Source organism: Borostomias antarcticus (assembly GCF_949987555.1).
Source record: "Borostomias antarcticus genome assembly, chromosome: 24".
Lineage (NCBI taxonomy): Eukaryota > Metazoa > Chordata > Actinopteri > Stomiiformes > Stomiidae > Borostomias > Borostomias antarcticus.
The window spans coordinates 5,206,198-5,217,896 of record NC_140257.1 but is presented as its reverse complement, the minus strand read 5'-3'; the positions used below and the strand labels follow the sequence as shown (position 1 = coordinate 5,217,896).

At 52.6% G+C, this 11,699-nt stretch overlaps 1 pseudogene across 1 annotated transcript in view; it reads right to left on the bottom strand.

The window, feature by feature from the left end:
* LOC311325269 (protein FAM110B-like) overlaps positions 1 to 797 on the bottom strand; it is a 2,272-nt pseudogene extending 1,475 nt beyond the window's left edge. Inside the window, exon 1 of the transcript in view lies at positions 639 to 797. The product of the transcript in view is annotated as a protein FAM110B-like (transcript). The remainder of the gene's footprint in view (positions 1 to 638) is intronic.
* Positions 798 to 11,699: the final 10,902 nt, after the last annotated feature.

Here is an 11,699-nt window from a genome sequence, read left to right as displayed (position 1 = left end):
TCCATGGGTAGGACTTACTAACGTGCATTTTTTAATGATTGGATCTCGGATATAATGACGTCACATTTAACAAATTAAACAACGCCCATTTCAAACCCACTGTCAGGAATGTTACAAAAACTTAAATGAGAATATTTCGAATTTTGATAGAAAGTAATTGCTAATACTTTTACATGTTGTTTATTATGTAGATAATACACTAAATTACATAGTTAGAAGACTTTTGTGGTTTTGAGTTTCCAGAGGCTTTAAGTGACATGTCCTCTTCCTTAGAAAACAGATATAGCAATAGATGAAAAGCTGATGTCATCATACATGTTTACTTATTGTTGTGGGGCGTGCGCGGAGCGCGTCACGGTCTGCCTCTCCGACGCCGTCTGACCAGCCCACCACCTCTGCGCGCTCAATGAGAGCGTTGGCTAGGCGACGACGCAGCCGGTCTCCATCAGGCAATCAGCGCAACTGTCGCTGATTGCCTCCGCTGCTACAAGAACCAGCGGGACCGGCAGTTCATCGCCAGATCGTAGCCTTATGTACACGGTACAAATCTCGCTCCCTGTGATTCCTAGTCAACTTGCCTTTTCTTTCCCGGACCCTGCCTTACCCCGTTTTGTGTTTTTTCCTTCCAAGATTCCCACGGACCCTCCCTCGCGTCTCTCCGGCCCCAGTTCCTCTCGGCCTCCCGCGGATCCCTTCCCCGTCTCCCCGGACCCACAGAACCCCTCGAACCACCCCCGAACCCCTGGACACCCTCGGACGGATCTCCCGGTACCACGCTCGCCTCCTCCCTTGGACATCCCTTGGACTCTCGGACTGTACTGTAGCCAGGCGCACGCACATACATACAACACCCTGCCCGCCTATCCCCACGGTAGACCACACACAGTCTTCACTACGCACTACACATAGGTATTCACACATCCCATACTCCGAGACCATTCGGCGCACCACACTTTCTCCCGCATATCCCCTTCCCAACATCCTGGAAATAAACAAACCCACGGGCTAACGGATCAACCGCTCTGTGCCGCTTCTTTGGTCCCCCCGGGTCGTACCGCACAACATTACGATCTGGCCATGACGGACCCCAGCGGCACAGGGGCGGCTGACGCCCCGGCTCCACCGGTACCCAACGTCTCGGCCCTCACCGTTCTCTCTGGGGCTGTCCAGCGGCACGAGGGACGGCTAGCCAGCCTGGAGACCCAGCTCACCGACGCCTTTGCACTGATTGTGGCTCGTCTGGATCAGCTGGACAGCACCGCTCGGGCGCAGTCCCAACCTCCGCCCCCCGCCGCTCAACCCATGGCAGCGTCTCCCCCGTACCAGGCTCCTGCGCCCGTCGCTCCGGAGAGAGAGCCGAACCTAGCCACCCCTAGGCCCTACGAGGGCGACTTCGATCTCTGCCGTGGGTTCCTCAGTCAATGCGAATTAGCATTTCGCTACCAACCTAGCCGGTACGCCTCTGACGGGGCTAGGGTGGCATACATCATGTCACTCCTCACAGGTAGGGCCCTTAGATGGGCTACAGCCGCGCTAGATCAGAACGGGTTACTCACCTCAGATTATGCGGTTTTCCGTAGGGAGTTCACTCTGGTGTTTGACCACCCCGTAGACGGATGTGACGCCGCTACACGCCTCCATGTAATCCAGCAGGGCTCTCGTTCTGTCGCGGAGTATACCGTTGAATTCCGCATCCTTGCGGCCGACAGTGGGTGGGGAGACAAGGCCCTCCTCAGTGCCTACCGACGGGGCCTTAGCGAGGCTGTCAAGGACGGTCTTATGAGGGACAGACCCGAGACCTACAACCAGCTGGTGGACCTGGCTCTCATGATGGACCAACGTCTCCGTGAGAGACGCGCCGAGCGCTGTCACCGTCTTCCTCCAGCGGCCCCTAGATCCTCTCCCCCGGCTCCCCGATTCCACCCCGAACCACGGTTCACGACACCCAACGAGCGTGCACCGGCTCTCCGTCCAGCCGAGTCCGAGGAGGAACCGATGCAGGTAGCCCGGTCACGGCTCTCGGAAGCGGTGCGCGAACAGCGCCTGCGCGGAGGGCTTTGTTTATACTGTGGGGAGCCCGGTCACTTCATCCGTGCCTGTCCTACCCGCCCAAAAGACAGGGCTTACTAGCTGAGGGGTTACTAGTAAGCCACCTGACGCTGCCCCAGAACAAGAGCTCACCTAGTATGTTATTCCCTGCCTCGATCTCCTGGGACAGCCAGTCATTGACCGTTAGCGCTTTTCTGGACTCTGGGGCAGACGACAGTTTCATTGACAGCACGCTTGTCCGGCAGGCTGGTATCCCCCTTGTTCTCCTGGAAACCCCTCTGGTTGCCTACGCCCTGGATGGGCACACTCTAGGGAAAGTTACACACAGCACTAAGTCCCTTTCCTTCTCCATCTCCGGCAACCATGTAGAAACCATGCGTTTTTTTGTTATCTGTTCGCCCACGGCCCCGCTCGTGTTAGGGAGACCCTGGCTCCAGAGACACGATCCCCACGTCTCATGGTCCACAGGGCAGATCCTCGGATGGAGCGTCGCATGCCACGCCAACTGTCTCCGTTCTGCCCCTGGCTCCCCTAGGACGCTCAAGCCTGACCCCTTACCTCCGGATCTGTCTGGCGTTCCTACTATTTACCACGACCTAGCCCCCGTGTTCAGCAAGGAACGCGCTCTCTCTCTACCTCCCCATAGACCCTACGACTGCGCGGTCGACCTCATCCCGGATGCGCCGCGTCCCTCTAGCCGGTTGTATAACCTCTCCCTCCCCGAGAAAAAGGCGATGCGGGAGTATATATCCGAGTCCCTTGCCTCTGGTATCATCCGTCCCTCTTCATCCCCGGTGGCAGCGGGGTTTTTTTTTGTTGGCAAGAAGGACGGCTCGCTCAGGCCCTGCATCGATTACCGTCAGCTCAACGACATCACCATCAAGAACAAATATCCCCTCCCTCTCCTTAGTTCCTCGTTTGAGCCTCTCACCACCTCTGTCATTTTCACGAAATTAGACCTGCGCAACGCTTACCATCTCGTCCGTGTCAGGGAGGGCGACGAGTGGAAGACGGCGTTTAACACACACCTTGGGCACTTTGAATACCTGGTAATGCCGTTCGGGCTCACAAATGCCCCTGCCGTTTTCCAAGCCCTCGTGAATGACGTTTTGCGGGACATGTTAAATATTTTTGTTGTTGTTTACCTGGACGACATTCTTATTTTTTCCCGTTCCCAGCAGGAGCACGAGCAGCATGTCCGCCTGGTCCTCCAGCGGCTCTTGGAGAACCGCCTGTATGTTAAAGCGGAGAAATGCACGTTTCACGCGGCCTCAGTGGAGTTCCTGGGGTACATAGTGGAGGGGGGGCACGTCCGGACCGACCCCCGAAAAGTGAAGGCGGTGGTGGAGTGGGCCCAACCCACCAACCGGACTGAATTGCGTCAGTTCCTGGGGTTTGCAGGGTTCTATCGCCGTTTCATCCGTGGCTTCAGTAAGGTGGCAGCCCCTCTCCACGAGCTCACATCCACTCTTCGAGTTTTTTCCTGGACCCCGGAGGCGGACGCTGCGTTTGAGACCCTGAAGGGGTTGTTCACGGAGGCTCCGGTGCTCGGCCATCCAGACCCAGCCCGGCCGTTCGTCGTGGAGGTGGACGCGTCAGACACGGGCGTCGGAGCCGTCCTCTCCCAGCGGTCTGAAGAGGGCAAACCGCTCCACCCCTGCGCGTTTTTCTCCCGGCGTCTCACCCCCGCAGAACGCAACTACGACGTGGGGAACAGGGAGCTGCTGGCAGTCCACGAGGCCCTGGTTGAGTGGCGGCACTGGCTCGAGGGGGCTGAGCTGCCGTTCTTGGTGTGGACAGACCATCGCAACCTCACCTACATCAAGACCGCCAAGCGGCTAAACGACCGGCAGGCACGCTGGGCCCAATTTTTCAGCCGTTTTGATTTTACCCTCTCCTACCGCCCAGGCTCCCGAAACACCAAGGCGGACGCCCTCTCCCGGCAGTTCGCGGAGGAGGCAGCCGACCACGACACCCCTGACCCCATCCTGCCCCCAGCCCGAGTGGTGGGTGTCGTCACCTGGGCCATCGACTCTGTGGTCAGGGCGGCTCTTCGCGCCCAGCCAGGCCCAGGCAACGGACCCCTCAACCGCCTCTATGTCCCGACCCTGGTGCGTTCTCGGGTCCTCGAGTGGGGCCATTCCAGCCGTTTTGCCTGCCACCCCGGCGCCCACCGCACGCTGACCTTCCTCCAGCGGCGCTATTGGTGGCCCTCCATAGCGGCTGACACCAGGGAGTTCGTTGCAGCCTGCATCACCTGTGCCCGGAACAAGGCGTCCCATCGACCTCCGGCGGGCCTCCTACGTCCCCTACCGGTTCCCAGTCGGCCTTGGTCCCACATCGGGCTCGACTTTGTCACAGGTTTCCCCAGGTCCCAGGGCAACACCGTGATCCTCACCATCGTCGACCGGTTTTCCAAGACCGCTCACTTTGTGGCTCTGCCCAAACTCCCCTCCTCTGCGGAGACCGCCGACCTCCTCGTCTCCCACATCGTCCGGCTCCACGGCATACCCCAGGACATCGTCTCTGACCGTGGTCCCCAGTTCACCTCTCGGGTGTGGCAGGCCTTCTGCAAGGGGATTGGGGCCACGGTTAGCCTCTCCTCCGGGTACCACCCCCAGACCAACGGGCAGGCGGAGCGGACCAACCAAAGCCTGGAGGCGATGCTGCGCTGTGCCACCTCCCGCAGCCCCGCCTCCTGGAGCAAGTACCTGGCCTGGGTGGAGTACGCCTACAACTCCATGACCAGCTCAGCACTGGGTATGTCGCCTTTTGAGTGTTCCCTGGGTTACCAACCACCTATGTTCCCCCAGCAGGAGTCCGAGGTGGCGGTTCCGTCCACTCGGGCCCATCTCCGGCGGTGTCGGCACATATGGAAGGTCGCCCGTGCTGCGCTGCTGAGAGCCACGGAGCGGTCCCGGCGTTGCGCCAATCGACGGCGGGTTCCGGCTCCCCTGTACCGCCCCGGCCAGCGCGTCTGGCTTCTGGCCAGGGATCTCCCTCTCCAGGTCCCCTCCCGGAAGCTCGCTCCCCGCTACGTGGGGCCCTATACCATCGACCGGGTCATCAACCCCACCGCGGTACGTCTCTCCCTCCCTCCATCCCTGAAGGTGCACCCGGTGTTCCATGTGTCACTACTTAAACCGGTGTCTGTCAGTGCCCTGTCGCCCCCTGTCTCAGCTCCCCCTCCTCCCCGTGTCCTCGAGGACGGCGACCAGGTGTGGCCCGTCAAGCGGCTGCTCGCCGTCCGGCGTCGGGGCCGGGGGTTCCAGTACTTGGTGGACTGGGTGGGTTTCGGCCCCGAAGACCGGAGCTGGGTGCCCCCTTCCTATCTGGCTGACCCTGCCCTGTTGGCCGACTTCTATCGGGCCCACCCTGACGCCCTTGGGCGCTCGCCGGGAGTCTCGCGTCGGGAGGGGGGTACTGTTGTGGGGCGTGCGCGGAGCGCGTCACGGTCTGCCTCTCCGACGCCGTCTGACCAGCCCACCACCTCTGCGCGCTCAATGAGAGCGTTGGCTAGGCGACGACGCAGCCGGTCTCCATCAGGCAATCAGCGCAACTGTCGCTGATTGCCTCCGCTGCTACAAGAACCAGCGGGACCGGCAGTTCATCGCCAGATCGTAGCCTTATGTACACGGTACAAATCTCGCTCCCTGTGATTCCTAGTCAACTTGCCTTTTCTTTCCCGGACCCTGCCTTACCCCGTTTTGTGTTTTTTCCTTCCAAGATTCCCACGGACCCTCCCTCGCGTCTCTCCGGCCCCAGTTCCTCTCGGCCTCCCGCGGATCCCTTCCCCGTCTCCCCGGACCCACAGAACCCCTCGAACCACCCCCGAACCCCTGGACACCCTCGGACGGATCTCCCGGTACCACGCTCGCCTCCTCCCTTGGACATCCCTTGGACTCTCGGACTGTACTGTAGCCAGGCGCACGCACATACATACAACACCCTGCCCGCCTATCCCCACGGTAGACCACACACAGTCTTCACTACGCACTACACATAGGTATTCACACATCCCATACTCCGAGACCATTCGGCGCACCACACTTTCTCCCGCATATCCCCTTCCCAACATCCTGGAAATAAACAAACCCACGGGCTAACGGATCAACCGCTCTGTGCCGCTTCTTTGGTCCCCCCGGGTCGTACCGCACAACACTTATTCTGTTTATCCCAGTTCAGTCGACCTACAGACTCCCAATGCCAGTTTAAAATGAGCGCTGTCTACCTATTTAAGTAATAGAAAAAAGAGTAAACTGAATAAGCTGAAAAGAGAAGAAACAAAAGAACACAATATTATGACTCAAATCATTTAAAACATTAGCCCTGCAATCTGAGAAAAGGATATTGTGTGTATGCTTTGCAACTTCATTCATACCTCAATCTCCGTTTCACTGTACTGATTGATACATCCAGGATTTCACCAATTTGGGGAGTTCCAAACCCACATGACAGCAGGAATCTCAACTGTTCTTCTGTGATTAGGCTGCTGGAACGTCCAAAATCACCTGTCCGGACCAACGGGGCTTGATAACCAGAGGTGCCTAATGTTTCCAAAAGGGATTTAATGACAATAAATATGCATAAAAATAATATGGATAGGCCTACATGTCAGCCACTATCACGACGATTTAAGTCAATCCCTTCTGGAGTTGACAAAGCTGTTTGAACTTGTTGAATAAAAGCAGTCACTAATGGAATAAGTTCATCTGCATCATCCAATTGTAGAATCCTCCCTCTTGCCCATCTGATGCTCCTTTCAAGGGTCTCCAGTCTGAGGAATTAACACCCAAATTAGACATTTCGTGCGTAATAAAACACCAGCAACAACTTTAGGTTAATCACATCGCATAGGTTTTCATATGATTGGGATCGTTACATTTTTCAGATAGCCTATCAAAGTGGTGTCGTTGGGTTTTGTAAATCCTTAAACTCCATTGTAGCCAACTAGGCCTACAAGTCCAACCCCAACATGTAGGCCTAATAACGGTGTAACTTCAACTTCACAAGAGCCTAATCTCTACATGGCTGTTTCACACATTTATCACCGATGAAGCCTAGCCTATGTCCGCTGTAATTTTCAAGTGATGAAATGTTTCAACATTAAGTAGCCTATAGCCGATATTTGCCGAGTGTTAAATAGGCCGGCAAGACCATAGCAGACCAGTCGGTTTGGCCAAGCTTGCTAACGTTAGCATGAATTTGGATTAAAACCTTACCTTATAAGAACTGGTTGCAAGACATCCCTGGAAACACTGTCCATAAGGAAAAGCCTCAAACATTCCGTATATGTCACTTTACAGTTATCCAGAAAAGTTGCAAGATCCATGACTGTCTTCTATCCCGCTCTTTCTGAACTGTGCACCGACTACTATGGGCATCATAACCAATAGGACAGCCAGGCGCAAAGACTATGGATTAGTAGCTCTTGGCTACGCCGATGGACATAAACGTGTTATCTTCAATGAAATAAATAAATATCAGAAAATAGTGTATGTGGGCTACTTTCAGTCAACGTTTTACTCCATGTATTTTAGATTTGATTGGATTAGATTAAATTCACTTTAGTATCATTAAAAAAGTAGTTTAGTCGCCTGAAATTAAGTTTGGAATGCAATCCTGAAAGAGTAGCATATGAGTGCAAGATGCAGTGGGCATATGCAGGCCTACATAAATAGAATTAATAGAGTTAAGTACTTACATGGATTTCCACAGTATTTGCATGAATATACAGGGTTTTTGTTGTTGTTTTTTGGACAATGTAGGAATAGGCTTACCTTCCTCTAATTATAATAATAATGATTCTATTCACACACATCCTGGAAAAAAGCTGACAACACTTGCAGTGCACCTCCCACAATAGGCTATATGTAGGCTATTATAGGCCCAGTCGGTGCGCAGATCAAACTGTCGAGGAGGTGCACGTTGGCTCCAGCTCGTAGTCCTCAGTCTACTTGTGTCTAGCTACATGATAGTCCTCTAGCCTACTCTTTACCTTTATTTGTTGTAGCTTTGTTGTTATGTCTATACATTGAGAGCAATGAAGAAAAACCCCTCAAACCCCTGTAGGCTACAGCTGTAGATAGGCTACACCATTATTAATTATAGGCCTATTTTATATCTAGCGTGTTTATGGAGTAGGCTACACATATTTGGGCAATAAAGCTGTAATTAAAGCTTTAAACAAACATGTATAAAATGCTTTATATAACAGAGGTGTGTAGCTTATATATGTGGGCGGGGGGTGGATTGGGGTAGTAGATCCATGTAGTAGGCTAGATAAGCAACATGTCAAGATGTTTTTTGAACCACGGACCATGCTTTGAAGCAAGCATTTCCTACCACAGGACAGGTACCACAGGAAAGGAGTAGTACTCTGTATTTCCAAATCTGCCACATCATATGCAGAAGGTACATTCGCCTGCAGTAAAAATAAGCAGCCTATAGACCTATACATCTGTAAACCATTGGGATCCCAGTAAAGGATCTCAGGGGATTCCACTGGATCTGGGCCTGATGGGGAGGAGAGGTTGGGTCAACAAGCTCTCTCCTCATACTGTAGATGCATCCTGGAGTTCAAGCCAAGCTCAGTACTCTACCAGTCAGAGGTGGACATGGGGCTACTAGAAGATTGCAAGCTACTGCCTCAATAAAACCACAACCATTTAGGAAAGGCCAACTTTCCTCCCCAGAAAATCACAACTCAGAACACGCACCATCAAATTCTGGGGTAAACACAGACTTAAAAAAATAAAATAAAAGAGCCTGCGACTTCTCTTTCCACCCCCAATTCACTGTCTCACCCAGGTGAACAGCACTGGTCTAAAAACACACCCAGCATTAAGCCAGACCAAAAATGGGAACTTAAAACGACAACATTGTTATAACCAGGCCTTTGGGAAGGCATTTAGCTGCTTTAACTGGGGTAGCTATAGGCGATGTGAAATACCACGATGCATGTAGTCTATAGCCTAGGCTATGTAGTATATTTTATACTGTATTATACTGTATTACATCAATACATTTGTATTACTCTCATGTAGTAATCATTTTATTAAGAATAATGAATAAACTTCACTTTAGTTTGAACTGTGTTATTTCAAGTCTCAACAGAGGTCTTTGCCCCTGAGTCAGCATTCCTTTGTCCTGTCTCTGGGTCAGCGTGACCTAAAGTTCACCTCTGAAGTCAGTAGCCTACAGTTTGTAACGCGATCCTAGGAGGATACAGGAAGAACTCAAGCAGCCCCACTGTCTGAAGAGGGGCCAGAGCTTAGATGACCCATTGACCCTTTAGAATACTAGTTCAACCGTTTGTGACCATAACTGGGGTTTATGAACATTGTTTGTATGCAAATGTGTTTGTCATGTGATTCCTGGCCTGAAGCCAGGATATAAGCTCGCCACCTCGTAAGAGAAACTTTAGTATTTGCCTGAAGATTCGGCCCTGTGGTAGGCATGCTCAATATAGTGATGATTTGACGTTTTTGGCCTCCTTGAAGTTCTGTTCTACAAGAAGATTGTGCATTTGAAACACACTGCAGCTACTTAATGCGATCTTGGGACATCAGCATGGCATGAGCCCTCAGCCTTACAAACATCGGCGTGGGGCTTTGGTCACATTGGAGGAGGACGAATTTTCATCTCTATTATCATCTCTCTTTTAGCAACTGCCCCCCTGATCAGAAAGTCTAACTGTGCGTATGGGCGTGTCATTGTAATGGGTGGGGCATTATGGTGATTGTGCTTGACTGATGCCATCCCAATTGAAGACGTGGGCGTTGTCCTGGGAACCGGCTGATAGCAATTATGAATGAACACCCACCGCAATCAATGAATCTGGCTGCTCCAATGAGGGTTTCACCTGCAACACGGCTGACGCTCATAAATAGCGCACGTGGCCTACTGTTATGAGTGATGTGCATGAATAAAGGACAGAGTCGGGCTGTGTCTGTAAATGCCATGTATTAGTCGGCCGTGCACATAACAGATCTGGGGCATAACACGTGAGGCAGGTATATATATAACAGCGCCCACAAGGTGGGGCTGTTGGCTACATAACATAAGACACCCTGCAACACCTACCTGTCGGACTCTCGCTTCTCTCTCTCATGAAGCTGTGCAGCACGGCAGGCCTGTATTTTAACGTTGTGTGTGTTTTTTTTAAAGCTTTTATTGCTAATTGTGAGAGGATCGTGTGCCGATAGAGCATGTAAGCTATTGTGCGCCGGCAGTTGCCAACTAACGTGCAGTTCCAGCTCGCACGGATTTCCCGTGGCGCCACTATTGTGACCTTTTGCTCTGTAGCCTACCTGGTAATTGTTTGTATAATCTAGTGCATATCTACCATGATCCTGGAATATTAGGCTGCTCGATCCGATACCTATTCCTGTTAGTCAGATAGGATTTTGGCTTGCTGTGAATTCGCCCTTGTGTTGAATTCACCCTTGTGTTTAGCGTGCACCTTGTGGTTGCGGTGGGAATGTAGCCTTGTTAGGGTTTGAGGCTGGTGGAGGTAGGACCCAAAAGCAGACTGCAGGCAAGCAGCTCAGGTTCAAAATAGGTTTTAATATCCAAAATAATACCGGGAGGAAACACAGGGGAAACACACACTAACATTGACAATGAACCGACAGAGAACCAAGGAAACAGGAGGGCATATATACTCTGGGAGAACAATCAAGGAACAACGTACAGGTGTGCAACAAGACATAACGAGACACAGGTGCAGACAATCACCCAGACAAGGACATGGAGGGATTCCAACAAGACACCAACACAAGGACACAGGAAAAAGGACACAAGGGAAGGGAACAGTGAACGAGGCTGGGACAGGGAAAGGGACTGGCCAGAAAACTAGAGGGGGGAACTAAAGGGCCAGGAGAGGAGGGACTGGAGTGACGTGAGACTAGTGAGGGGACAGGTGTCTAGAGCTGGGGCTGGGAGGACACAAACCAACATGGAAGACAAGACAACGAACACAAGACCAAACACACAAGGAGGTAGAACAAAAAGGTAGAAAAAAAGTGACAATGTGGACAAAGTGTACAATAGTCTCTGGGGGTAGCGCAGGGGCAGTCACTGGGAGGGGAGGTGCTCAGGGTCCAGGAAGGTCCAGGGGGCACAGGAGCTCAGGGTCAGGAATCCAGGCCGGGAACCGGGGGTGAACAGGGCGAACCAGGGGTCTGGGGCAGGGGCGAGGGTCTGGACCGGGAACAGGGGGTGAGCAGAACAAACCAGGGGTCTGGTCACTAACCAGGTCCAGTGGATGCCCAACTGTCGCCCGCAGACCACCCTGAGTTCGATAAATACCCCTGTGTCAGCTGTGGATGTTGTAGTAGTTAACACACACACACAGGTACACACAGACACACATCAGTCCAAATCCGGCTTAGGCCTGGACCTGATGCTCTTAGCCTTTCTTGCTCTGAAAATGTAATTTAATGTAATTTATTGCTCTATAAATGTTCTTAGCCGTTAGACAAATATATTCCAGGAGCTTGTTCCAGGTTGCCTGTTTTAATATCTGTGTTGCTTTTATGGATCTGTGTGCTACTAACCCTGTTCTGCCTTCCCTCTCCCTAGTGCCTCTCTCTCTCCCTCCTATCTTCTAACCAGGTCCAGTGGATGCCCCACTGTCACCAGCAGAC